At 45.5% G+C, this 27,947-nt stretch overlaps 1 pseudogene; it reads right to left on the bottom strand.

Moving 5' to 3' along the window:
• Nucleotides 1-19,630, bottom strand: part of LOC128938390 (E3 ubiquitin-protein ligase TRIM58-like) — a 44,818-nt pseudogene extending 25,188 nt beyond the window's left edge.
• Nucleotides 19,631-27,947: the final 8,317 nt, after the last annotated feature.

The raw sequence follows: 27,947 nt of genomic DNA, 5'->3' as shown, positions 1-27,947 counted from the left end.
TTTGTTTAATATGATAATTTAAGTCGCTGACAGATCCGTAAGGAGCCAAGAAAATTCAATGCATGTTCTGCCACCCAAGAGTGAATCTGAGAACTGGTGATCTCACTAGGTCCATGATGGTCATGACAGCCCTCATAGTTTTAGGCAAGGAACCCTAAAATTTTCAAGCTTAGGCAACTTTTCAAGTTTAGTCAAGCTCTAAACCTGAATTAAAAAATTAATTAATTAATTAATTAATTAATCCAGGAGACCAGAGTCTGAACTGCACATTCAAAGGCAGTTGCATTGTGTGGTGAAATGGAGCAGGTAGGAACAGGCTGGCAAAGCTACAAAGAGCCTGGGGGTAGTGCCTAGAGACGCTCTGCAAGCTCAATGCTCAGCCTGAACCCATTTGTTCTGACAAATGTGGCCTGACAAGATGCAATAATCCCTGCTATGTCATCGGGCCGGGGGAAATTTAGGAGCATTCTCAGCCTCGCTCCTCAACCTGTCTGGGCATGCATCTGCTGAGACATGGGTGTGTCCTGATGCCCCCACTCACCCCCCCCCCCCCCCCCCATCCATGGACAAGACTTGGGACACTTTGGAGGCATTTTAGGGGTTAATTAGGCCAGTGCAGGGAGGGCAAAGGGACGATTTAGGGGGGCTTTCTGGTGTGTCTCTGTGTCCCCTCCTACTTGAAATCTCCCCAGTCTGTTGGTATTCCCTGTGTGAAAAACACGTTCACTCTCCTGTGAAAATTTAAAAAGTTTATAAAGGAAAACAGAAGACAATGGAGGTTAGGATCTATAAAATTAGAGGGTTTTGAGAAAATGGTAAAAAAGGCAAGCTTCAAACAGCAGATTTGTGAACATTGCTAATGCAGCAGAAAGTTTTCTAAGCTGTAGCGCAGACGTGAGAAATAGAACAATAAGCCTCTGTGATTTGCCCTTTTAGGTTGCAACAAGTTTATTTAATGTATATCTTTAGAAGGTTAATATGAATGAGTCTCTGTGCTTTGTCTCTCATAAACGAGGCATTGTGTTAGAGAATAAGTCTCTATTGTGTTAACTGCAGTTACGTGTGCTTCATATGATTGGATAGAATTATTGTCAATATGTTTTTGCTCTATGTGTGATTGGCTGAAACTTGGACTGAGATGGCTTTATGCTATGCTGTAACATTACGTTTCCTTGGCATTCCATTTGAATCAGTGAGTTGTTCATGTCTCTTGTCTCCATTGTCATAACAATGTACTGAAACTGATGTTTGAAATAAACAGCTCACGGCACCGATTCGAGTGTCCCGTCCCTGGTTGTGGCTGTATATAAATTGCTGATGGCAAAATGGTGCAGAAAATAATCTCTCTAGCATCCCTCCAAAAAATGATGAACTCTTTCCATGTCGAGAAAAGCGTTCAGAATATTCGTTGTGTTCCGAGAATGTAAGAGTTCATGAAGTTTGTTTAAGGGCGAGTGCCAGCAGCGCAGAAAGAAGAGATGTGAATTTGCAGACATTTTGTGATAAAAGAATTATGTGTTCTAAAATTGTAAATGCAAAGACAGCAGAAACTAGTTTAGAGTCTGTTTGGTCAAGTCAAAGAGCTGTAAGGGTCACTCCTGTGACTGTTTTCCCTTTTCAAAAAGCAACCCCTCAGATTCGGTTTAAGCAGGTAAAGTACTTTGTGATTCAAAGAGTTCTTTTTTGGTAAATTGTTCAAATAAGCCTCTGCCAGGTTTTTCTGTTGTTCGCCAGCCTTTTGAAGTACAAGATGAAATAGCAGTGAATAGAGCTCGTCCACAGGACAGGGCAGAAGAGAAGATAAATGCAGCAAGCAGCAGCCAAGAATTGAGCCAAACTAAGGGGACTCTGCCCAGACAGAAGTTTGAGGAAAGAGCAAGAGATTTTTGAAGGGTTTCTGAGGAGAAACAAGCTGAGATTTTAAAGAATTAGAAATCTATTTCTTTTGCTGTTGAGAGAAAAGATAAGATGTTAAATTCTCAGTCTGATGTTAGCTGTTCTCCAGCTGAATCTCCACAAGCAAAGGGACTTTGTGAAACATGTCATTGTTCTTTAGAAATTATCAGAAGTACAAACTCAAAGTTGCTTTCCCAAAGAAGTTTGAATCTTAGCTTTCCTCCTCAGTCCAAAGAACACACCCTTTGCCCAGCCCCTTCTAGCAGAGCTTCAAAAGGAATGTGTTGTTTAGCTGAGCCCTCCTCTGTCCCTCATGGCAGAGCTCCAAAGAGAGCATGTTGTTTAGATGTCTCTGCCAAGAATTCAAGGGCGTGTTCTTCTGTCCATATTGGCAGAGTTCCTGAGAAACTTTGTTGCTACAGCAACGTCCCTGCCAAGAATTCAGACACTGGCAGAGTTCCCAAAACAGCTGCTGTCAGTGAAACTGTCAGCTCCAGTTCTGACTTTCCATTAAAGCTGCCTAATTAGTCTCACATTAATCAAAAATTAGAAAAATATTTAGACTCAAAGAAACAACTCCTTGCATTACCTGTAAGATATAGTTGCAATGATCGTAACCCACAATACGGAAGACTTACCCACCATGACATAAAAGAATTACGTCAAGCTTTGAAAGAAAGTGAGTTATCTTCTGCCTATTTTAACAATGGGCTGAAAAGTATTTTTTATTCCTATAATTTAGTCCCTGCTGACTGTCGAAATGTGGCTTCTCTAATTTTAACCAATTCACAGTACCTACTATGAGAATTACAATAGAAAAAACTTCTTAATAAGTTAGTTGAAAAATATGCAGATACTGATTATACAGATTTAGATGTTGTTCAATTAGCAAGTGATCCACCTTACCACAGAGCAGAAAATCAAGCAGTAGACTTACGCCAGCCTGTATTAGCAAACATTAAAGATGCTCCTAAGAAAGCCTTGTTTTCAGTACAGCCAGCTAGCACAAATGTAAATTCTTATCTGCTGATTAAACAAGGTGAAGCAGAACCTTATAGTTCGTTTTTAGATAAATTAACTCAAGCAGTTGAAAGGCAATGCCCAGATGAACAAGCCCGTTCCTATATTGTTCAAAACCTTGCTTTTGTAAATGCCAATGATGGATGTAGAAAAATTATTTTAACTTTGCCTGATCAGCCTCCAACTGTCCCACAAATGCTGACAGCTTGCAGCAGAGTCATGAACTCACAAAATCTTGCAAATTTACAAGTCAATGCTTTAAATAAAACATTGAAAAATAATTTGACACAACGAATAGATAAAATTGAAAAGCTTTTAGAGAAACAAAAAAAATATTAGAAAAATTCTGTTAGCACTGTGTGGTTAGACTCTGATAAAAAGCCTCATTGCTTTGCTTGTTGTAAACCTAGTCATGTGAAAAAAAGATTGTCATGTGTAGGCATTCCAACCAAAACAACTTTCTACCTGTCATAAGATATGGTTGTCATGATGTATATGATTTGCTAATATCTAGTGGTACAAGTTTTGTCTTCAGTTCACAGAAGTTTCCAAGATCCAAAATTCTACACTACATGGATGATTTGTTCATCGCAGCTTCAACACAGACAGAGATAAAGCGAACCTGTGCTACTGTTAAAACTGAAATCCAAATGCTGGACTTGACATGTCTACGACAAAGATCCAAAGCTACGACATTAACTCTTCAAAGAAGACAAGCTCATCGCTGTGTTCCGAAAAGCCCTTTCTTTTTTGCAGCTTTAAGAGAGACGATGCAAGTTTGTAGCCTTATTTTTCAGTAAGACCCTTCTGAGCCAGATCCTTTGTTGATAATAGAGTAAATTTTTCCTCCCTACAGGTTTCCAAAGACTATTTTCACAGTTTTAGAAATAGTTGCACACATTATAATTAAAGCCAGAACCAAATTGTTAACTTTAGCAAGCCAAGAATTTTCAGTTATCTATTCACCATTGAAAAAAGATTACCTTAATTGAGCAATGCAAAATTCTGACGATTTACAATATGCATTCTTAAGTCTCCCAGAAATTTGTTCTGTTCACTACCCAGCTCACAAACTATTGCAAGCAAAATTGAGTTTCAGAGAAAAACCTAAATTAAGTGAAGAACCTTTAAATGCAGTGATCCTCTTCACTGATAGCTCTAGCAAAAGTCAGAAATCAGTCGTAACTTAGTTGAATCAAAAAACTAATGCTTAAAAGACCAACATTCAAATAGTAGAAAAGTCTCCTTAAATTGTTAAGCTTGCTGCTGTAGTTCAAACTTTTCAGCTTTTCCCTCAACCTTTTAATTTAATCACAAATTCTGCTTATGTTGCTATTGTAGTTAAGAGATTAGAAAAGTCTGTCACAGACATCTTTTGTGGAAAATCCTTTCTTTAGGAGTTTTCCTCTTCTGGGAAGCTGAGGCCCCAGAAAGAGAATGTAAACAATAATTATCTGCTGCTGTGGAATGCAACAGGTGCATCTGCGATTGGTCTTCTGTGAGTGTTTGGATTTACTGACCACTCACGGGAGAGTTTGTCTTTGCTTTCTTCCTGGACACAGAACTTTGTTTTAGATTCTATTCCTATGCTATTCTTAGCTGAGCAGCTTCTGAACTTGTCTCTCTATTCCTATTAGTATAGTCTTAATGTATTATATATCATAATTTAATAAATCCAGCCTTCTGATCATGAAGCCAAGATTCTAGTCTATCTCTCTCACCCTGAGGAACCCTCACAAGTCATGTAAAAAAAGTCAATTATAAAAGACGTTAGTAATGAAATTTTATATCATTAGCTTTCAGGTCTTTTTACAACTTTGCAATATAGAACTAATCCATATTTTGTTTTTCACATCAGAGCTCATTCTTCACTTCCTAGATTTTTAGTAGAAAGAAACGCGAAAGCAGACAAACTGAAAATGGTTATTTCAAACACTTTGCCAAACATTTTTGAACAAGCAAAATTGAGCCATGCTTTTTTCCACCAAAACACACAAGCACTTGTGCGAACGTTTCAAATCTCTAAAATCTCAAGCTAAAGGTATCATCAGTACTTGCCCTGACTGTCAGCTTGTGCAACCTCCTGTTTCTCCAAGAGCTGTCAACACACAAAGTTTGCAAAGTCTGCAGTTGTAGCAGACATCACTAAATACCCTTCCTTTATTAAATTCAAAAATATTCATGTCCCAGTAAACACGTTCTCTAGTGCAATTTTTGCTTCTCTTCACACAGGTGAAACAAGCAATCATGCCTGTCATCATTTCCTGCAAGCTTTTGCTTCATTAATTGTACCCCAAAAAGTAAAAACTGACAATAGTCCCGCATATATATCTCATAAATTAGCTACGTTTCTAAACAAATGAAGTGTTCGTCACATCTTTAGTATTCCTCACTCTCCCATAAGCCAAGCAATTATTGAAAAAGCACATCAAACATTAAAATGCATTTTAGATCAACAGAGAGGGGGAATTGTGGTCACACCACAGATGAGGCTGAACAAGGCTTTGTATGTTTTTAATTTTCCAAACAGTTTGGGTGCAGAACCTGATCCACCAATCTTTAAGCACTTTTCAAATAACACACAGGCAAAACTGAAAGAAAATCCTCCTGTTCTAATTAGAAACCCTGAATCTAGACAGATTGAAAGTCCTTTTTGATTAATAACGTGGGGCAAAGGGTATGCTTCTATTTCCACAGGTGCTGGAATTAAGTAAGTCCCTGCCAAAAACGTCAAACCATATTGCACCTCAGAACCTGTTGACGAGCCCAGAATCGAAGAAGCAAGTACGCAGACGTGAGCTGAACAGAGGGATCCTAGGTCACGCTTGACGTTCCTTGTGCCTGACGTTCTTTGTGCATCAGTGGAACCTGCAAACTCTGATTTTGTGTTAATGTTTGTGGAGAGCTTTGTTCAAACATGGCTTATAGAAAAAGGCCATGAGCACATACAGCTGGTTAAAAAGTAAAAGGCAGCTGTAAGCAGCAAGTTCTCAGGCTTTTTTCATTAACAACAATAAACACCATGTCCTTGAGTAAGTGATGAGAAAAACATGGTGGAAAACGTGGAGGCCTTGAGAATGGTCAATAACAAGTCAACAACAGGATGAGCAAAACAAGTATTGGCCTCAACAAGAAATCACAGGTGTTGGCAGCAAAGGAGGGGTTGGCATGTAATCTGTGGCCAATGATGAGCTCAGGTTTTGCAATATGTATGCGCTTAATTAAGACTACTATAAAAGTGTGTAAGCTGGATCAATAAATTGAAGATCGATGCTCATCAATCGGATGGTTGTCTCCCTTCACTTTCCTCAAATGTTATTTATGAGTATGTCAATTGTATGTTAAATGTTTGTTTAACAGAGCTGATTTTTGGCAAAAGCTTAGGTTATTGTTTTTGTGGAGAACAAAATGTTAAAATTGATATATCTGTAAGGATTCTGCCAAAACTTAGCTCAAGAAAAAGATGGAGCAAATGCAAGTTGTATGTTCGTATTGGTGGATTTTAATTGTTTTTTGTTGTGCAGATTTGCCTGTGGAATAACCAAAAACAAATGTTTGGGTGACCTTAGCCAAGGCAGCCAGCTCAGATACTATATGTTTGCCTAACTTGGAACCAGAAAAACCTTTTTCAACCTGTCTGGTTGGTGTGCCAGTAAAAGAGTTGCCTTTGGTCAAAAAACCATCCAATGGTAAGCTGGGTGGAATTGACAATGGAACCAATCCCTCATTGAATTGGAATGTTTAGTCCAAAAAACTTCCAAAAGCAGTTATGAAAAAGAAACAAAGGAGAACGAGAGCCGTTCCTCATTATGAGGAGAACTGTCAGAGTGATTTTATGCCTTGGAAAGCTGCAGGAAAAGTTTGAGCAGGTTTGTTTTTACCCCAGTTGGCTTCAGCAGTGGCATTGAAACAATTAGATCATGTTGGGTGCTGGCTGAACAAACTAACGAATGCCACATCCTCTGCAATTAGTGATATGTTAACCGATGTTGATAGTGTTAGACATGCTACACTTCAAAATAGAGCAGCAATTGATTTTCTTTTACTGGCACAAGAGCATGGTTGTGAGGAATTTCAAGGATTGTGTTGTATGAATTTGTCCGATCATTCTGAATCCATTCACAGAAGCATACCAAAACTGAAAGATTTGACAGCTCAAATTAAAGAAGATGGTGATTCCTGGCTAGATGATTTGTTTCAAGAATAGAGCTTTGCACCTTAGCTAAAGCAACTTTGCAAGATAAGTCTTTATGTATTGGGTGTTCTGGTATTGATATTGATAGTAATACCCTGCATACTTCAGTGTGTGCAGCGAATGATGAACAAAAGGGTCCGAGAAGCTTTTGTCATATAAGAGAGAGAATTAGGAAGTAGAAGCACAGAGAGTGTTCGAAATCTCATGAAAATAGTAGACGAAGGTGTTGGAATGGAAGAAGGTTTTGAATTAAGACCCTAGAATCGACCGCAGTTTTTTGAACAATGACTTGTAACTATTGTCAGACGTGATTCATATTTCTTTCAAAGACTAGGCTTTCACAGCATTAAGTTGCTGTGCTGTTACATAGCAATGCTCAGGATCAGTGCAAATAGGCCTCCAGCAGACAGTAAGCAGAAATTTTACAGTAAAGCTATGAAACTCAAGTAGTAAACGACAAGAAAATGAAAGTTGCTTGTTGAGTCAACAAGAATCCTTTTCTAGGGGGCGCCTGGTTTTAGATAAATGATTTCCCATTTTTGTCACCCAGGCCCCCCCCTAGAAAAGGATTACTTACAAACATGTCGGCTGCCGACAATGAGGGGGATGATATAGTCCTCCTGATTAACACCTGGGTGTCCGGCGGCCAGGTTTTCCACAATTTTCTTTTTTATCCTTGTCTACTTTCCTCACACGAGGCACCATTTGCCGCGGCTACTATATACAAGCATGAACGGGGACGGGGCAATCCGAATCAGTGTCGTGAGCTGTTTATTTCACACATCAGTCTCAGTACATTGTTAGGACAATGGAGACAGGATGTTCACAGCTCTCTGATTCCAATGGAATGCCAAGGAAGCGTCACGTTACAGGGTAGCCTAAAGCCATCTCAGCCTAAGTTTCAGCCAATCACACATAGAGCAAAAGTATATTGACAATAATTCTATCCAATCATTGAAACACACGTAATTGTAGTTAACACAATAGGGACTTATTTTCTAACACAATGGCTCGTTTATGAGAGACTGTGAGAGTCTATCTGAAAATCTTTCATTTTTGCCTCACGATTGTCATGAAGAGAAAAGACCACTGAAAGGTTAAAAACTGTTGAGCCAGTTGGGAAAGAAAGTCTTATGCTTATTCAGTGTGTTCACAGGTGGTGTTTGCAGAACATGCCATGCTGAAATCAAAAGGGGCATGCTGCCCTTTCCGAACAATGGATCTGGACTTTCTCCCTACCTCCTGACCTGGCTGGTCTGAGCTCTGGGGTGGTTCCTCCCCTCCAAGAGAAGACCCCTCTTGCCTGCCTTCAACCACCGTGACAGACAAACAGAGATGCGAATCCCCTCATCAAGGAACCAAGACAAGACAAGAAACCCCCTTGGCACCCCCCTGGCACCCCCCTGGCACCCCCTTCCAGAGACTGGGACTGAACGCCCCCCAGCTCAGGGAGAGGGGGAAAAACTGCCCAGAATAAACGTACCTGCGAGCATTCGGCCATGAAAACAATGGAATAAACAACCCCCTCCTTCTGTCCCTATTCTATTCCCTCCTTGGTAAACTTAATTTCGGCCACCCTTCCCCCAATGAAAAACGGTATATTTTGGGGTGCGATCTGACCGTGCTTTGAGATCTCCCCGGGATGTGCACCAGTGAGCTTTGAGGGCTGGACCCCCGAAGGACAATGACACTTTTCAGTAGCTATAGACCGTACCTGTCCTCCTTTCCTCCCTCTTCCCTTGTCTTACCCTTTTCTTCCCCAGATTCCCTCACCAACACATATTCAGCTGTGGTTATTTCAATAAAATTGCATTTTGTTGATTTTTTACTGCAAATCCCCTGTGCCTTGTTGGTTAGCTTGCACCAAAAAATCATCCGTCACCCGTTCATTCAGGCGGACCTCGACAGAGACAAAGCACAGAGACTCATTCATACTAACCTTCTAAAGATATACATTAAATAACCTTGTTGCAACTTATAAAGGCAGATCACAGAAGCTTATTGTTCTATTTCTCACGTCTGCTCTACTGCTTAGAAAACTTTTTGCTGTATTAGCAATGTTCCCAAGTCTGCTGTCTGAGGCCTGCCTTTTTAACCACTTTCTCAAAACCCTCTAATTTTATGAATCCCAACACTCATTCCCTTCTATTCATAACTAATGTATAGCCACCAGTACAATCAGGAAAAGGTGAAACTTACTGATGTCAGCAAGGGAAGGATTTGAAAGAACTATTCCCGTTAATCCTTCTGTAGACAGTAACTCTATCATTAAAATCGGAGCCCTTTTAGTAAGTATCATTTGTGGGAAATTCAGGACTTCTGGACAGCAGCCCATTAGGATTGAGCAGAAGCCATTTCTTGTTTACATGATGAACTTATACATTCTAACTCTCGGCACCTGCTAGTCAGGTATTTCTTATTGGTGCCTTTGTCGTGTCCAGGCATTCTGCATGCACCTCTCAGAAGATGTGTTTGGTTACAGTCCAGGTGCTTTGCCGCCTCCCGTTATTGGGTTCTTTCGGTCTTGGAATTTGGTTTCTCAGCTTCTCCTTCGTTATTTTACCACGGCTTATGTCTTAGTAACCTTGATGAATTCCAGAGGGCCCTGAGAAAATTCTGATAAGAACAGTTCCAAGCTGGATGGCTGGTGCACCCTGTAGTCTAAGTGATTCAGATACATTGCTACAATTCCCCCTTCTTCTCCTTCTTGCACCATCCAGACCCTTTCCACCGTATTTTCTACCAAGTGGTTCACCAATTTCATGATGCATAGAATAACACAAAGCAATATAATAATGACTGCTAGTAATAACAAAGCTCCCTTTACAATATTTTTCAACCATCCAGTTCCTTCCCATCCCTCAAAGCATTCATCCAAACCCCAGTCATTTGCAGTCAATTTATTTGTGTTATTTTGTAGTTGAGTTTCCTGTGAATGGATGCAGAATGGTCAGAGAGGTTAATACAACACATTCCTTCAAAATCCTAACACCCTTGCCCATGTGCTAGCAACAATAAATCTACAGCAGCTCTATTTTGCAGTGTGCCATGTCTAATAGTATCTACATCAGTGAGCATCTCATTTTAAACAGCTGAAGTTATGTTTAGTTGTTTCAGTTGATTAAAAAGACACCTGGTGGAAGCTTTCCTACAGTTGCATTTCCACCAGCACTTCCAGGATAAGTCCAATTGTAGCAATATTTATATGATACCATGTAGAATTGAGATTAAGGATGACATGATTATTTTTGGGTCATGGGACTAGGACATTGCTCGCAGAAGTTGATTGTGGGTTTAAAAAGTGGTTAAAAACCAGGCAATAATTTCCAGGTAGTGATCCTAACAAATCTAGTTCTTGGGGCTCTACTCCGCTTTCATTCTGTGATTGTGTTATTATAGCTGCTTGGAAGCCCTCGCTGTTTGCCTTAATCCCCAACCTTTAGCATATGTCCAATTTTGTACCACTGCTGGCTATGTTACACCAGCGATCCTTTGCACTTGGTTTATTTGCTTCCACCTATTGTTTTCCTCCAACTCCTACCCATTTTGCAAAACCAGTAAAGTTACTTATTGGGATACCAATTAAACATGTGTGGAAAGGATCTCCTGGCATGGTTAAGGATAAACAAAAGAAATCCACCCCAGTAGCATTGGCCCAAATAAGACACATGTTCTCATGATGCCATCTACACCACAGATCACAAGGAACAGAAACCTCCAAAAACCTGTACAACTAATTTAAGACTATTCTTCATCCTTAACATTGGCAAAGAACCCTTCCCCTATGAAATTAGGGGAAAAAACCCAAACTGACTGCCCCTCTTGCTCTTTGTGCTCTTCTCCTATTCTGTCTCCTTTGGTTGTTCTCCTCCCACCTTTGCTTTGTTTGTTGCCATTGCTCAGGTCTAACTCCCCATGTCCCAGGAATAAATACTCCTTTTCTGCATTCAGTAGCCTTGATCTTATTCTCTCTCTCCTTTTTCTTGAGCTCTGAAGGTCGTTATGACGAGGATTCATTATGTCAGGTTTTTGTTCCACTTATGGCTAGTGAAGTAATAGAAGAGATTCTTAGTTCTAGAAAATGTTACTAATCAACACAGACTATTGCTCAGCCAAAGCTATGTTAAATTCCTGAAGCCAGAGCAAGAGAACAGTGACTTGACAGAATTAGGAAGAGTTTCTTTTTCTTTCTTTTATATAGCAAAAGTGAGAGTGCATATTAGAGTTCAGCATAGAGTAGGCAATTCAGGAAGTCTGTACTGTCTGTCTGATTACCTCAGTCAATGAAGCAAAGAAGAGGGTGATGCAGGGGGAAACTTAGGGGACTGCATCCCCTAACCACTTGAATGTCTCCATGGGAAATGCCCCATGGCCTCACCGTTTATTCCAATAAAGTTATGGGATTCCTCTGTCTCTTTCTGGGACAAAACCCTCTGGCATCAGGGATTAATTTTCCTAAGAAAATGAGCACTCCTCTGGGATCCTTGCACCATCCCATGGCAGTGAGCAGAGCTGAAGGCACCCCTCACCCAGTTTTGGTGATCAGTTCCCTTTGGTGGCAGCTGACACTGGGTAATTGGTTGGGTACCCAATAGTGTCCACTTGAGACAGATGAGTAGCGGACTAGAGGGTCCATGAAGAGTCCACAGGGAAGGACCACTGAAAATGTCAGCAGTCAATGGGATTTTTGGGGAGTAAACTTGAGAGGGCAGCCATAGAGGGTAGCATTGGTAAAGCCAGCAACAGGTCCTGGCAAAAGGGATGACGATCCCAAAGAATCCCTTAGGAGAATATTGAGGTAGTTTGCACATTCTCCCAGAGGTAAATAAAGACAATCCATGCCCGAGGAGCAGTAAGGGGAGTTGAGAAGGGGTCTCAGCAACAGGGGACAGATGGTGTTGGTATGTTGGGAAAGGATTGGTTGAAGCGGAATGTGGAGGAATATGGTTAAGGCAAGTAGTAGCAGAAGGCATTTATCATCAAAATTTGCCAGCTGATCCAGCTGCAGGTTCTTTGTATCCCCAGCTTCCAGGACAGGGAAAACAAGGAGTCAGGGTGAAGAGGTGTTCTTTATGGTGGGAAATGGCAGGACAGGCACAGAAGTGCAGGACTGTGAGCATGGGCTTGGGGCTCATGGGGAGGTGCGGGCCAGGGCTGGGGCTGTGGGGCAGCCAGGGCTGAGCTCCAGGCAGTACCTGACCCCACCACCGCTCCCCCCAGGAAGGGGCAGCATTGGCCCCCAAGCCCCACGAAGCTGCTAGACATCCTGGGCCCCATGAAGCTGCCAGACACCCCAGCTGCCTGTGATGCTGCCAGCTGTGCCCTCTGGGTGTGCTGGCAGGGGCCATGTTTGGACACTGTAGCAGGACAGAGACTGGCTCTAGTATATGGCGTATGGCAAAGAGGGTGAGCACAAAGAGGAGGAGCAAAGAATATCTGGGAAATGCAAATTGTACGTGGTAGGATTAGGATTTTCTTTTAAGGATTTGATTTGGGTCACTGGAGAAACAAATGATTTTGAGCTGTGGGAGACTGAGCACCCACAGGCAGTAGGGGGGCTGGAGGCTAAAGAAAGGGCAGAATAAAGCTCCTGTATGAACTGGTTAGAAAGATACAGCAAGTGTATGTACAACGGGATGAGGAAAAGGTGAAGGCAAAGGTGATGGCAGTGTTCTTACTGCTGTGGAGGGAGTCACTGCAGGGCCCAAGGGGGCCCCCAGGACAGAAAGGATGAGTTTGGCCACAAGGAGAGAGCAGAGGCATCCCTTCCTCAGCAGGGGAGAGCCCACCCAAAGAGCGTCTTGGAAGGAATCAGTGTACTATCTGCAAGGACACTGAAAGCAAGCTTGCCCACAGAAACTAGATCCTTGGGAGGATCAAGTCCAGCGATGAATGGAGATGGATTACTAGGTGCGTCAGAGGTTCCCATTATATCCGGGAACCCACCACACTGGAGGCCTTGATAACACTTATGGTGCGTCTGGAACGGAAGGAGGTATTTTCCTGGTAGACACAAGGGCCTCTCAATCCACTTTGAATTTTATGCCTTCAAAGGAAAAATTGTCAAGAAGTTCTTTAATTCTTCAGGGGGTAAGTGGAAAAGACGTGAGGATATGTTTCTTTAAACCACAGATTAGCACATGTGGGGGTTAGGTTTGAAATGCATGAATTTCTGTTTATTCCTACTTGTAATTATAGGTCACTGGAGAGGGATTTGCTGGTTACATGGGGAATGCAAAATAACATTGTAAAAAGTGATACAGAAACTAACCCTATTGTAAGTTTGTGAAGCTCCTGCCCTAGCCCTTCTGGACATGGAAAAAGAATTTGAATTCTATGTGGATGTTAAACAGGAGCATACTAAAATAATTTTACCATGGGAACACTGGATTACAGGGCAGCCTGTTGCCTACTTTTCTAAGATATTAAATCCTGAGGCCAGGAGGCTTGCCTCATTGTCTGCAGAATTGTGCAGCTATGGCTTTAGTAGTAACTGAAGCCTGAAAATTGATGACAAGATAATGTTTCGTGAGACTTATGAAAGCCTCACATAGAATTTAAGTTTTGTGAAGCAAAAAAGCCTCTGAGTGAATGTCCAGGGCTTGGTTAATACAGTCTAAAACTTATTGAATGGAAGAGAAAGATGTAGGATTGAGAAGTGGGAAAGGCTTTAACCCAGCCTCCTGTTAAACAAGGACTTTGAACAGTCCTGGAGAGGGGCGCCAGGAAGAAACCCATGACTGCATTCACGTGATGAACCTCCAGACCTGGGCTAGGGAAAATTTAGGAGGCACCCCCTGGCCTAAGGGAGAAAATGTGTTCATTAATGAGCCTTCATGGGCAGTAGAAGGGAAGCAAGTTACAGGAGACGCTATTATTAAGGGATGGGATTTAGAAGATGGGAGGATGTTGCTGCCCACATGGTCAGGTCAGACTGCGGAGCTGTATGTGCTTGCAAGAGCCTGTGAATTAACATTCGTACTTATTCTAAGCATGCATGTGGGGTGCATAAAATAAACCTGTTTCCTCCCACACTTAGAAATGTGTGGGAGGAAACAGGTTTATTAACCTGCAGAGGAAAAAACATTAGCGCATGACAGCTTAATTACTCCTCTCTTGCAGGAAGTGAATTTACCAAAAAGGGGGGCAATTATGTCCATTAGGGGACATCAGGCAAGGTACTCAGAGGAGACAATAGGCAATTGACTGGCAGATGAAGAAACTCAGAAAGGAATATTTTTGCCAGAACTCTCCAAGACCCTCCCTTTGCTCCCAGTGACTCAATCCCTGCCAGACAAACTGTCTTTTCCACCAGAGGAGCTGGAGATAATTAAAAAGAGCAGGGCAGAGGAAAAACTGGAATAATTGGTTTACAAGAGATGGCAAACAATGGAGATCAGAAGCTTTGGCCATACAAATATTAGAACAACTCCATGAAGGGAGTCATTGGAATTCTGGAGGAATTGGCGGAAGCCTTCCTCAAGATGTATTTTGCTGTGGGTCTTTTTAGTCTGGCAAAAGCAGCTGTTGAAGTTTGTTTGATTTGTGCTGAAGCCAATTAACAGGGTTACAAAGAAAGCTGCCAGAGGAGGGAGGCATTAGGCTGTATGTCCCTTCCAAAAATGCCAAGTGAGATGCTCCAAGTGGGAAGGCTTAAATATCTTCTGGTAATAGTATGTCAGCTAACAAGGTGGCCAGAAGCATTCCCAACTCCTTCAGCAACTACAGAATCACCTATTAAGGTATTTTTGGAACAAATTATCCCAAGATACAGGACTGTAGAAGCAACAGACTCAGGGGAACTCATATGAAAGATCCTTCAAAGGGTTATGGCTACTTTAGGAAAAAAATTGATCCTCCATACCCTGTGCCACCACAAGAACTTATGTCAGGTAGAAAGAAATCGAAGAGAGAAATAAAGAAACACCTTTTGAATCTGGCAATAGCCACCAAGATGCCATGAGTAGGGCTTTTGCCATTGGCTTTGGCAAGAATGAACGACAGACAAAAGAGAAAATCAGTTCTCTTCCCTTGAATTATTGTTTAGCATTCTTCACCCAAGTAATTCTCAACCTAGTGGGGTGTAGAGGTAAGTGATGTATATTTAAAAGAATATGTGGCCAGGATGCTGTTTCTTGTGAAATCCCTTCAACAGGAGGCTCAGCTGGCACAGCCCCTGCCTTTGGACTTTGGCTGTTCATAACATCCAACCAGGGGACTTAGTTCTGCTTAAGGAGTGGAAAGACGTACCATGGGTTGCAAAGTGGCGTGGAACTTTCCAAGTGTTACTGACCACAGAAAGAGCCATCTAGACAGCTGAACACAGATGGACCTATCACACTCTGGTCAATGTCTCTAAGGCCCCAGAGATTTGGACATCTCAGCTGGAAAAGAAGGACAGCAGGCTTTGACTGACACTCTGCAGGAGTGGTCTGGAGCAGCAGCCAGTGCGTTGACATGGAGGCAAGCCACATGTACCTAGCCACAGACTGTCTGCTGAAATAGTCTGTATGAGCATCCTTCCTTTAGAATCTATGCTCACTGGGGGGGCTACTACTTGCTGTCATTGTTTTCTTTATCTTAGGTAGTTTCTTAGGTAGTTTCTTTATCTTAGGTAGTGCATCCATTGGCCACAGGTAGTGTAGAAGAGAATGTGAAAATTAGACTAGGTCATTAGAATACACTATTAGAATATTTTCCTTACTAATTCTACTTTTCTTTTGTCAGCTAAGTTTAGGCCAGGAATGGAAGAATCCATTTCCAGCCTTAGGAGAAGAAGCACCCAAAGTTTTTAACTTTAGCTATTGTTGGGTTTGTGGAGGGCCAGAAGGATCTGAAGAGTAGCTACGGGTGACTAGTTCAGTGGAATCTAAATAGTGGCTCAATAACCTAAGTGAGGTCCATAATGGGACAGGATTTGGGGAGAAGGAAGTCCATGGTGACTTCATTCTTCTGAATCAGGCAGTTATTGCCTAAATAGGACAGGGGGTGTCTACTTGGAAAAGCATTTGTGATTTGACTATCTTTGGGTTTAAACAACTGGGCCTGAATTCCCAATTACCCTTCTTTCAGTTGTTCCAAACAACAATCAAATGCCTGTGAAGCTCACTAATGGCAGCTGGCTGAGATGTTCCTACCATCATTACCAAAAATATTTTGAAGACTGTAAAGCAGTGGGGAGGGACAAGGGGGTTTTTTTGGGGGGGGAGAAACCCCTAAAAATAGGACCACCTATATTTAAGTTGCCTCCAAGAAAGTTCCCCAAACAGAACACATGTTGTTTGTGATTATCAGTGCAAATGTCAACACCAGAATAGAACTTGAGCCCTTTTTAGCGAGTTCTTCTCCAAATCCGAGCAAACAGATGGCAGATGTAAATGTAGCTGGCAATCCTGCAGGGGAGCTTGGAAATAAAAACATTGTAACTCTTCGAGTGGGGTAACTACTGTTGTAGCACTGCTGAGGTCAGGACATGAGCTGTCTTTTGACCCACCAGTTGATGACCAAGGGTAGGAAGGCCCCTTTGCTAACAGAACATGGGCTTTGAAAAGACACCATTGGCATTGAAGCCAACATGAGTGTCACAGCTTACCTCCAAACTGCTCAGGAATGTTATATGGGGCATATTAGACCTACCACAAGTTCAGGGAAATCACTTAGGAATCAAAATCTATGATGATTTAAGTAGTGAAAGCAATCAGTGTTAGCAGCCCTGGCTGGAGGGAGCACCCCAAAATGGGGAAAAGATGAATGGCCACCAGAGAAAATGATACCACACTATGGACCAGCCACTTGCAATGCTTATGAATTAATATGAGGTGCCAGAGTGACACCGTGCCCCAGTCACAAGAGGAGGAGATGACACTGGTCACCGGTGAGCTCTGACCCCCTTTCCTCTCGGCACGCATCACAAGTGGCCACTCCCCACTTCAGCCACCGGCAGGCAGAGGGCAGCGGTTCAGTCACAAGCTGAGGTCCCATACTGAGAGAAGCGGCCGACAAGTTGTCCTGGTTTAGGGCAAATTTGTTAAAGAATCTGCAAAGGAGGGCCCCTCCAGAAAGAAAAACCCACACGGCCCCTCCCCCTAACCGGTTCGGGAAAAAATTCCTTGGAGAGAGGTGGAAAGAACCTGTTTATTTGACTGGCCCAGCACCCCCCTAGCACAAAAAATGAACAATACCCGATGACACCACTCTGAGAAAGATGACAAAATCAGAAAGTCTCTTTTGGGGGTGGTTGCTCTGTTCTCAGTCCCTCCGGTGCTGAGGCAGCTGCTGCAGCCAAACGGTGCAAACCTTCGGTGTTCCTGGGTCCCAGTCTGGAGCAGGTTCGAGATGGTCACAGAAACAGGAGAGGAGAAACAGTCCATGAAGGGATGTGGACTGTTTAGCTAGAACTAGCTAATAAGCAGAGGCCAAAGCAGAGCAGAGGCAAGGGCAGAAAAGGGAGCAAGCAAAGCAGCAAGCTGAAGCAAGAAGTGAAAAACAGCCCTATGTACTGCTCATCTCTGTGTTCCTGATAAGAGAAACCCAAACAAAACTTCCACTCTTCAGAGCCGGTCTATAAGGCACAGAACAGATGAATGGGGATACAAACATCATAACGTCACCCCAGGACACAAGTGTAGACCCATGCTGACAGATTGAGGCAAAGGAAAGAGGGAACGACCCCTTGCTTGCATCTCACAACTGTCATTATTACTTCCTGTGAAAAGAGTGGTACAGGTGCAGGAGCTTGAAGGGGAGACAGAAAAAGGTGATTTTTAAAGAGGGGCTGTCCCCCGGGAGGAGACAGCCTAACAACAATCAAGGGCCAGATAGGAGGAATATAGGGGACATACATAAACATAAAACCAAGAGGGAAGGGAAGAGTGAATACCAACGAGTGAAGGGAAATATCATAACTGACAACTAACTTTCTAGATAAATGGATGTAGCAAATAATGACAGACAAGCTGCAGGGGCAGAGTTTGGAGGATGGACAGGGAAAGATCTGGAAATACCAGAACTGACATGGGGAAAGGTAGGAAATTAGATGGTAAACAACTTTAGATAGAGACTATTAGGAAAACCGAACAGGGGTGAATAGGAACAAATAATTACAACATTTTAAATAATTTCTTAAACAAATAAAAGTCCAACACCCCACTGCCACACCAGAGAACCCATTTGTAATTTGAATAAGATATTTAGGTTACAAGCTGTGTTTGAAATAACCAACCAGTCAGCTACAGCTCTTTACCTTCTTGACGACCAATCTATTCCAATGAGGAATGCAATATTTCAGCATTGGATGATATAAAATTGTCTATTAGCAGAAGGAGGAGGAGTTTGTGGAAAATTAAATTATTCAAACTGCTGTTTGCAAAGAGATGGCAACGGAAAATAGGTCAAACAAATAACAAAGGTAGCTCATGTACCAGTCCAAAGGTGGAAAGGATGGGAATGGAACATGTTGTCATGGATACCTGGCAATCTTTGGGTTAAACGAATACTATTTCTCCTCATCTGTGCTATAGTAACTCTGTGGTAGATAGGGACAGGCGGTCGGAAGATTACGCGATGTAATGGAGAGGCAGGACCCCCTGTTCCCCTAAGATAAGAAATTACCCTAGGAATGTAGCCCCTCAAACAGTAGTGCCAGTAACTTTCCATTCCACACCCAGTAACTTTCTACCCCTGGTAACTTTCCAATCCTTACTAACCCTAGATAGTAGAGGCAGACCCCCCTCTGATGTAGAGACCCCCTTAGACTATAAAACCCCACGAGAAGAGATAATAAACGCCTTTTGACCGTCCACCACATTGGTGTCTGCGTGCTCATTGGCCCGAGCGACCCTGGAGAATTGGGTCGCCATGCTGTTCCTCAGAACCAGGTCGCCTTGCCTTATATCAGAAGGCAACAACTGGTGCCGAAAACCTGGGAGCCGATCAGCGCCTGGGGAACGGGGATTTGCCTGGACAGAGGATGGCGGCTGCACAGCTGGCCTAGTGCAGCGGGAGGGACGCCTCCGGACCAGCGACGAGCATGGACGCTATCACAAAGGTCGTAACAGAAATGCACGCACAATGGGGTATAGAATGTAAACTTAGGGACTTAACTCTCGCATTGCCGAGACTGATTAAGCTTGGGGCTATAGAAAGCCCTGTGGATATCCTACATCCGGGGGTGTGGGGTAATTGTACAAAAGCTCTGGCGGAGGACACTATGTCTTCGGGTTCAGGGAAAGCCCTAAAATCGTGGGGCAGAGTTGTCCAGGCTCTGCAAAAAGCTCGACAAGAGCAAGAAACCTGGAAAGCCACGCCAACTTGTTTATTAGCCACGCCGCAGCTCGGGGTGGGCGCGGCGACACAGACTGCGGAGGGTCTTGATCCGGGCGGGTGCGCGGAGGCGCAATCGCTGGAACCCCCTCAGCGAGCGGACTCACCATCGGAGGGGGGGGAACACGCGCGGGCGTTCTGGCAGGGGCTCGCGGAGGAGGCGCGGAACGCGGCGGGATTGTCAGACCCCATAGGCATCGGTGAAAACTTGCCCTCACCATATGTGTTTGAAAATGGCACCGAGCTGCATGGCAAGGGCGGAAAGGAGAAGGCGGGGGGCGGAAATGCAGTCAGCCTGATTAACAACGCATGCGCGGGCGAGCGGGGTGAAGGGGCGTCCCCTGCGGTGGAGCGTAAGACCAATCAGAGCGTTCTATTCAAATTAGGTCCTTATAGGGCAAGGACCTCCCCCAGCAGGAGGCAGGGGAACCCCAGGGGGAGGGAACGGCCCAACCCCCGCAGGAAGGGGCGGGGTCGGAGCCCGAGAAAAAGGCAGAGCAGCCCGGAAGTGTCCAGTCAGTCGACTTCCGGCTCGGACTCTGACTCGAGCTGGGACGGGCTCGAGAGGGAATCGGAGGATTCCGATTTGGATTCTAGCTTTAACAGAGAGAGAGCAGCGGCATGTAAGTTCACTAATTACAGTGCTCCCGCGTGGGGGAAGGGGTTATCAGAGAAAGACCGGACCCCGCTTACAAACTGGCGGAAAATAAAGATGGCTTGCGCCGAGTGGGCCCTGTCTGCGACACTGGTATTCCCAGTCTGCATGGTGGGGGCAGGCGGAAACCAAAGGACCTATTCCCCAGTCAATCCAAAGGATGTCCAGGCAATTGTTAAAGCGATTGCAGACAAGGGAATTAATTCTGCCATGGTTTCCACACTCATTGACGGCCTTTTTGGTGGGGATGACATGATTCCCTTTGATATTAATCAGACGTGTAGAATGATTTTTGATGGGGCAGGGACGATAGTTTTTAAACAAGAGTGGGAAGACAATTGCATGAAGCAGCTAGCCTTGGTAACGGGGGCAGACCACCCACTGCATGGCTCCAGCATACAGAGGTTAATGGGTACAGACCCCACAATGATCACTCCCCAGGTGCAGGCCAAGGGTCTGCGGGCCCATGAGGTTATGACAACAACCCGTGCTGCCCGAGAAGCCATCCGTGATGCTTCTAAAGTAGTAGCCAAACCCTCCCCATGGTCCTCCATAAAACAGAGTGAGAGTGAGAGCTTCACTCAGTTTGTGGACAGGCTTCAGGCCTCATTAGATTCGTCTGCTTTACCCTCAGAGGCTAAGGGTCCGGTGCTGGCAGAGTGCCTACGCCAGCAATGCAACTCAGCCACCAAGGACATTTTAAGATCACTGCCGCAGGGGTCTAATATAGCAGCCATGATCAGACACGTTGCAGAGGAGGAACATCTAGCTCCCATCCAAGCAGCAGTTCACACTGCAATAACCAGTGTGATGGTGTGCCTTAAGTGTGGCCAGGCAGGCCACTTGGCAGTAAACTGCCCCCAGCCAAGACGCCTATCAGCAGCTGCTCCACCACGCCAAGGGGGACTTAGGGGACCATGCTGGGCATGTGGAAGGAAGGGGCATTTAGCTAAGGAATGCAGATCCAGGCCTCAGGGAAACGGGAGAGGGAGGGGGCAGCCGGGCCGTATCCAGCCTCCTCCCACCTGGAGCATGCAGCGGCCCAGCTACAGCAACCCCCAGTGGGGCAGGGGACCCTCATACCCCATGCCCCCACAGGGAGTAGTCAATTTCGCATCCCTGCCTACAGTGCAATGGCAGAGCTATGCAGCACTGCCAGTAACACCTTCACACCCCCCACCACCACAAGCCGCACCAGTGTCACAGGACCAGCAGGGGACGCCCCAGAGCGGGATCCCTGGGTGGCCTTGTGTCCTGGCCATGAGAATAGGAAAGGAACCCCTGATGGTGTGGGGGACATGCCGCCTTTACGGCAGTCAGGATCCCCACGTCATAGGGTTTCAGTTCTGGGCGGACACGGGATCAGACTGCACGATTTTTCCCCAAGCATATTGGCTCAGACATTGGCAATTCAAAGAAGTCCCTCCAGTGAACGGAGTAGGAGGGCAGTCCCGGGCATGGAAAAGCACCCAGCTGGTGCCTATAACACTTCACACGAAAAAGGGACCAGAACAGACAGTGGCGATCTATCCCTATATCCTGCAAAATTCTCCACCCCTGTTAGGAAGGGACGTCCTTTCCATGCTAGGATTCCGGATTACAAATTTATCCTGAGGGCCACTGCCGTACACCCTCTGCTGCCAATCAAATTGACTTGGAAATCATCAGACCCCATATGGGTCGAGCAGTGGCCCCTGACAGAGCCTTGAGCGGCAGCCTTGCTGGAACTGGTCAACTGCGAACTGCAAAAGGGTTACATAGAACCCTCCACCAGCCTGTGGAACACCCCTGTATTCGTGATCCCCAAAAGGTCCGGAGAAGGCTATCGTCTCGTCCACGACCTGAGAGAAGTGAACAAGACGATCCGACCCATGGATCCAGTCCAGACACTGCTACCCACGAACTCAGCCATCCCCGAAGGGCAGCCGTGCGCAGTACTGGATATCAAGGACTGTTTCTTTTCAATACCTCTGCACCCTGAGGACAGAGAGCGATTCGCCTTTTCCATGGTGTTTCGAAACGGCAAGCGGCCCAACCTCTGCTTCCAATGGCGAGTATTGCCACAGGGCCTTGTTGACAGCCCCAGTATATGCCAAATCACCGTGGACAAAGCACTGATGCCAGTCCGACACTCCTATCCCACCACAACCATCATTCAGTACGTGGATGACGTCCTAGTCGCAGCACCATCGGCAAGCCAAGTAGATCACCTGGCGTCCACAATCACGGAGACCCCTCAGGCCAACGGCTTCGAGATCGCGAGCGCAAAGATCAAGAGAGGATCCTGCATGACCTTCCTGGGAGTAGGGATCACAAGCTCCCACGTGACACCCCCTGAGGCGAAGGTCAGTCGAGACATAAGGACGCTCCACGACATGCAACGCCTGGTGGGATCGCTACAGTGGCTTCGCAACATCGTCCTGATTCCTCCCAAGGTCATGGACCCTCTATATGACCTCCTGAAAGGAAAGCACCCCTGGGAACCCAAGGAGCTGACGCCACAAGCCACAAGCTCCCTCGACTTCATCGAAAGCCAGATGTCCACTGGCACACTTGCCAGGTGGAATCCAGCTGTGCCCCTGGACCTATACGTCCACTTTACACTGAAGGGGGGAGTAGAAGCACTGGCCCAAGGACCTTGCAAAAAGGCCCGACCAATCCAATGGGTGGTCCTCGGAAGACCTGCTTGTGCATTCTCCCCGGGAATCGAATGCATCGCTAACTTCATCAAGAAAGGCAGGAAACTCGCCTTGAAACACCTAGGGACAGAGCCGACAAGCATCCACCTTCCGTTCCGCAAGCAACCGACCACGGAGTCAGCCACAATATCGGAGTACCTAGCCCTTGCTCTCACCGGCTTCGGAGGAGAAATCTCCTATTCTGCCAGACCACCCTGGACTCAGCTGCTGACCGTAGTTGACATGGACATGCCACCAAGGGTCATGGACCGACCGCAGCTGGGACCAACGGTCTTCACAGATGCTTCCTCCACGACTTCGACCGCAACAGCAGTGTGGCAGGCAGGAGAACAATGGCATTGCGTCAAAGCATGTGACCCCACACTGTCAGTGCAACAACTGGAGGCAGCAGCAGTGGTCTTGGCGTGCGGACTCTTCCAAGAAGAACACTTCAACATAGTAATGGACTCTATATTCGTGGCAAGGCTTTGTCTAGCCATGGCAGGACCAGGAATGTCAACATCAGCAGCAGCCCTAATGCTGGAAGGAGCACTCTCCTCACGACAAGGCACCGTGTCAGTCATCCACATCAACAGCCATGACTCAGTCAAAGGTTACTTCCAGGTCGGCAACGACAAAGCGGATGCCGCAGCGAAAGGCGTATGGACGTTGCAGAAAGCTCGTCAACTGCACGAGTCGCTCCACATCGGAGCCAAAGCACTGGCGAAGAGACGCAGAATCCCGACAGCGGACGCGAAACATGTGGTGGCCACTTGCCCTCATTGCCAGAAGTCACCCCTATGGATCTGTGGGGTCAACCCGAGAGGTCTCAAGCCTTCAGAGATCTGGCAGTCGGACTTCACCTGGCGTCAATCGCTGAAGCCCCGAGCATGGCTTGCAGTGACAGTAGACACTTATAGCGGAACGATCATAGCCACACAGCACCCCTAAACAAACTCCAAGGCCACAATCCAGCACTGGCTGACAGCCATGGCTTGGCTCGGTATCCCCAAGCAGATCAAAACGGACAACGGGTCCAATTTCACCTCCAAACCAGTGCAAGAATTCGCCACAAAATGGGGCATCACATTAGTGCAAGGTATCCCTTATAACAGTACCGGGCAGGCCATAGTTGAGAGAGCAAATCAGACCCTGAAAATCAAGATAGAAGTATTGGCGAAAGCAGAGGGCTTTGCCAATTCCATTCCCCCAGGAGATCAGGCACGTATGTTGGTAACTGCTTTGCTAGCACTGAATCAATTCCCTAGGGGAGATGAAACAAACAGTCCCGTTCAAAAGCACTGGGCTACTCAAATGCTAGAGGAGGGCCCGCAGGTGGTAATTAGAAACGAGCTAGGCGAATGGGAGCGGGGCTGGAGGTTGATGCTCATGGGGCAAGGGTACGCAGCTGTCAAAAAGGACGGTAAAATCAGGTGGTGTCCACTTAAGTCAATTAAACCTGACCTTCATAGCGAGCAGAATGAGACTGACGAGAATTGCGAGTTTCTGTTTACAGGACATGCTCGTGGGACATCCTCGTGACGCGTACATCCCCATTCCAGAGGAAAGAGACAGACCACCAAGCCGTCAGGCAGCGCCCGAGAGACCCGCACGGGTGAGACCCAAGCATCAACGGTGTTTCTGTGCGATTTTGCTGTTGGGGCTTGTCGCCAGAGGGCAAGCCAACCCAGATCACTACCCCCATCGGCCATTCAGGTGGGTCATGCGACACCTTAGTAGCAACAAGGTGCTCAAAGAAATCACCACACCGAACACCCCATCCTTCGTGCTCCGCATCACCGACCTGTTTCCAGGACAACCAAAGGTAGACCCCAATTCCCCACACGCCCCACACATGTACCTATCCTACTGGTGCCCAGCTTCAAACCCTGGGAGAAGCTACTGCAATCACCCAGGGTGGTGATATTGTGGGCACTGGGGCTGCGAAACCATAGTCACAGATGCCAGACCATTGGGGCCTGGGTGGGATCCACAAGAGCCCGACAAATTCTTACAGTTCACCTGGGCACCCAGTGGCTGCAAAACACCTGTCTTCCTCCAGGGAAGCTTTTATCGAAAGCGCCATAAAGTCCCAAAAATTCGGAAATGCACAGGCTACAACATGACGGTCTTGCAGCCAGATCACCCCAGTTGGGCCATAGGCAGAACGTGGACAGTAGTCCTTCAAGGGTCGAAAGAGAGGGTGAATGTGAGAATTATCAGGTTCCAGCCATCGGCACCCTGAGCGGTCGGACCCAACAAAGTGATTAAAAGCGTGCCGAAAGGGAGAAGTGCAGCCTACCCCAAAACCTTACCCACAGGGGTCAGCAATGTCCCGACCGGCCATGCAGAAGCCTTTCAGATAGGCCGTTTAGTCGGGTCGAAATCAGACCCAATCCTTCGTATGTTAGAAGCTACCTTTGTATCCCTGAACGAATCCAACCCTAACCTAACCAAATCCTGCTGGCTTTGTTACGATGTCAAACCCCCCTTTTACAAAGGAGTCGCTTTAAACACTCCCTTCAGTTACTCCACAGCCGATGCCCCTCACCAGTGCAGATGGGATACCCCTCGCAAAGGAATCACCCTGAGTCAAGTCACAGGCCGGGGTAGATGCTTTGGCAATGCAACCCTAGCTAGGCGAAGAGGCAACGTCTGCACCGAAGTAGTCAAGCCCAACAGGAAAAACAATAAGTGGGTAGTCCCATCCGCACCTGGGATGTGGGTTTGCCAGCAATCTGGAGTGAGTCCCTGTGTGTTCCTTGCCAATTTCGATGACTAAATATATAAGATATATACAGTAATGCTTGTATTACGGATCGTATTGATTTATGTTATTTTATATTTTAAATAATTTAACAATTCTTTATATATCTGCATATATTTGAAACACATTTCTATATTTATCCTTTGGTTGTGATTTTTTCTGGGTGTTTTCTGGGTCTTTTCTTGCCCTTCTTGGAATTTTTTTCTGGGTTTTTTCTTGCCCATCTTGGGGTTTTTTTCCGGGTTTTTTCTTGCTCATCTTCGTCTGTTTTTCGGCGTTTTAAGCCAACATAGGTACATACCATGTCAGTACATACAATATAAACCGGCTGGAAATTTTTTATTCTAAATTTAACAATGAGTTGCAAAACCTGGAAAGCAAAAGTCACACACACAAGGTTAAATCCAGTCAGCATGCGCTCACACACACAGAGATGAGCAGACACAGACAGACACAGTCACGTGCTCTCACACACGCTCACACACTCTTTCCACTTACACGCTCACTGCGGCCCTTACTCGAGACGCTGAAGAACGTGCTGTGACACATCTTCTGGCTGCTGCTCCCTGACGTCAAATAGTAGATTCTGGGGAAATCAGCAGCCTCGGGGACCTGTGAGATGACAGGAAGGGTCAATGAGTGGCTCTCTGACAGCTAGGACTTGTTCCCACTCTGGACTGATAAATTTTCTACCCAAAATCCAATAGAAGACAGATGAACAGTAAAATTTCTGTAACTGTTCTACCTAACTGTGACTACGGGCCAGGGCAGGGCAGCTCTGATCATAAGTGGTACAATATAAGGACATACAATATAAGCTGAGGCAAACAGTGCAAGTGTACATAGACTGTAAGTACACACAATATAGGGTGACGCACTTACATGCTGTGTAATTACACAAAGTACAAGCCAGCATAGGTACATACAATGTGAGTACATACACTATAATCCAAAATAGGTACACACGATATAGGTACATACAACATAAGCCAAGATAGGGAGATACAATAAAAGCCAGGACTTGAGATAACTCTCTGGAAGATGAATTCTTGAGCCCTATTCCCTTTGAGAAGACGGAACCTACAGAACTACTGCAGTCACCTGAGGAGGTGCATCTGAAAAAAAAGTTAGGACAAGAGTGAGACTGTTGCAGGATAACTGAAGAGCTCCAGAGATCCTGTGTCCATCTACAAATCCCATCTAGAGTCCAACTACACCGCACATTACAAAATCCAAGTCCCCAGGACTTCTCCTATTGCACCAGGCTACGTGGCAGGGCAGAGCAGCTCCAGCACAAATGTGTGCAGACACCGTGACACAGGACAGACAGGACAGGACAGGACAGGACAGGACAGACAATGGGGACACAACAGGAACAGAAATCTCTTGGCAAGGAAAATGGCTGCAAGGACTGAGAGAATGCAAAAGGAGATGACTGAGTTCAAACTGATGGTGAGCTGATGAGGCTCAGAGAACCCTGGAGGAAGAAGATGCAACCTGAATGATTTATTCCAAGAACAGCAAAGATGGATGCCTAGGAATCCTATGGTCAGAATCCTCTACCTGCCCTCACATTCTTACAAGTCCTAATGCATGATAATGGATCCAGGTGGGGCATAGCTGTCTGTACAGCTCAGGAAAAGACCTGACAAGACATCTGACTGGATGCTTCCAAAGAGAGAACTTTTGACTAGGGAGCTCAGACAGGTATCAGAATCGCATCTATGGCCTGGGTGCCAGGCCAAGGAATGCAGAGATCACAGATGCTAACAATGATGCCAAGGTTTCTGACAGGCCCCTCAAAGTGCTAAGGTAGAAGACATGAGATACACAAACAACGCATAATGCACAATAGACAAGTGACACAATACACACCGGGACTGCTCTGCCCTGCACACCTCCGCACTGTGATCAAAAGTGAGACTTTGCTTTTATGGGGCCTAAGGGGCTACTTCATGAATAACACCCACTTCCAAATTGAATTTAAAAACCCCTGCCAGTAATTCCTAAACCAGCACCCCGCTTTCATCTCCTCTGTGGGTCATAGCCCTCTACTTACCTCTCAGACATCTGGGGATGCTGATCCCTGTCAGGTGCAAAGAAAGGCCAACTCGTCAGCTGGGAAGGTCCTGCTGGCACCACACTGGCGTCTCTCAGAAAGCTAGATTAAAGAGAACCAAACATCAGTGCCTGATCTTGGCACCACATCAGCCAAAACGCCCCCAGTCTGCTACTCACTGTGCTCCTAAGAAGGCCCGGCACCTCCTAACCCTGACCCACTGCCAAGGATGCAATGCATCTGCACCTGAAAGAAAGTTAGAACATATGTCAAACACCTCCAGGATAACTCACAAGCTGCAAACACCTTATATCAATCTAGGAATAGCATCTAGAGCCCAATTACACCCCACATTA

This window comes from Melozone crissalis, unplaced genomic scaffold (assembly GCF_028551555.1).
Source record: "Melozone crissalis strain CALT ecotype California unplaced genomic scaffold, PUWL_Pcris_2 ptg000026l_1, whole genome shotgun sequence".
Lineage (NCBI taxonomy): Eukaryota > Metazoa > Chordata > Aves > Passeriformes > Passerellidae > Melozone > Melozone crissalis.
Note: the sequence above shows the minus strand (reverse complement) of the source record. Positions and strands in the feature narration are given on the sequence as shown.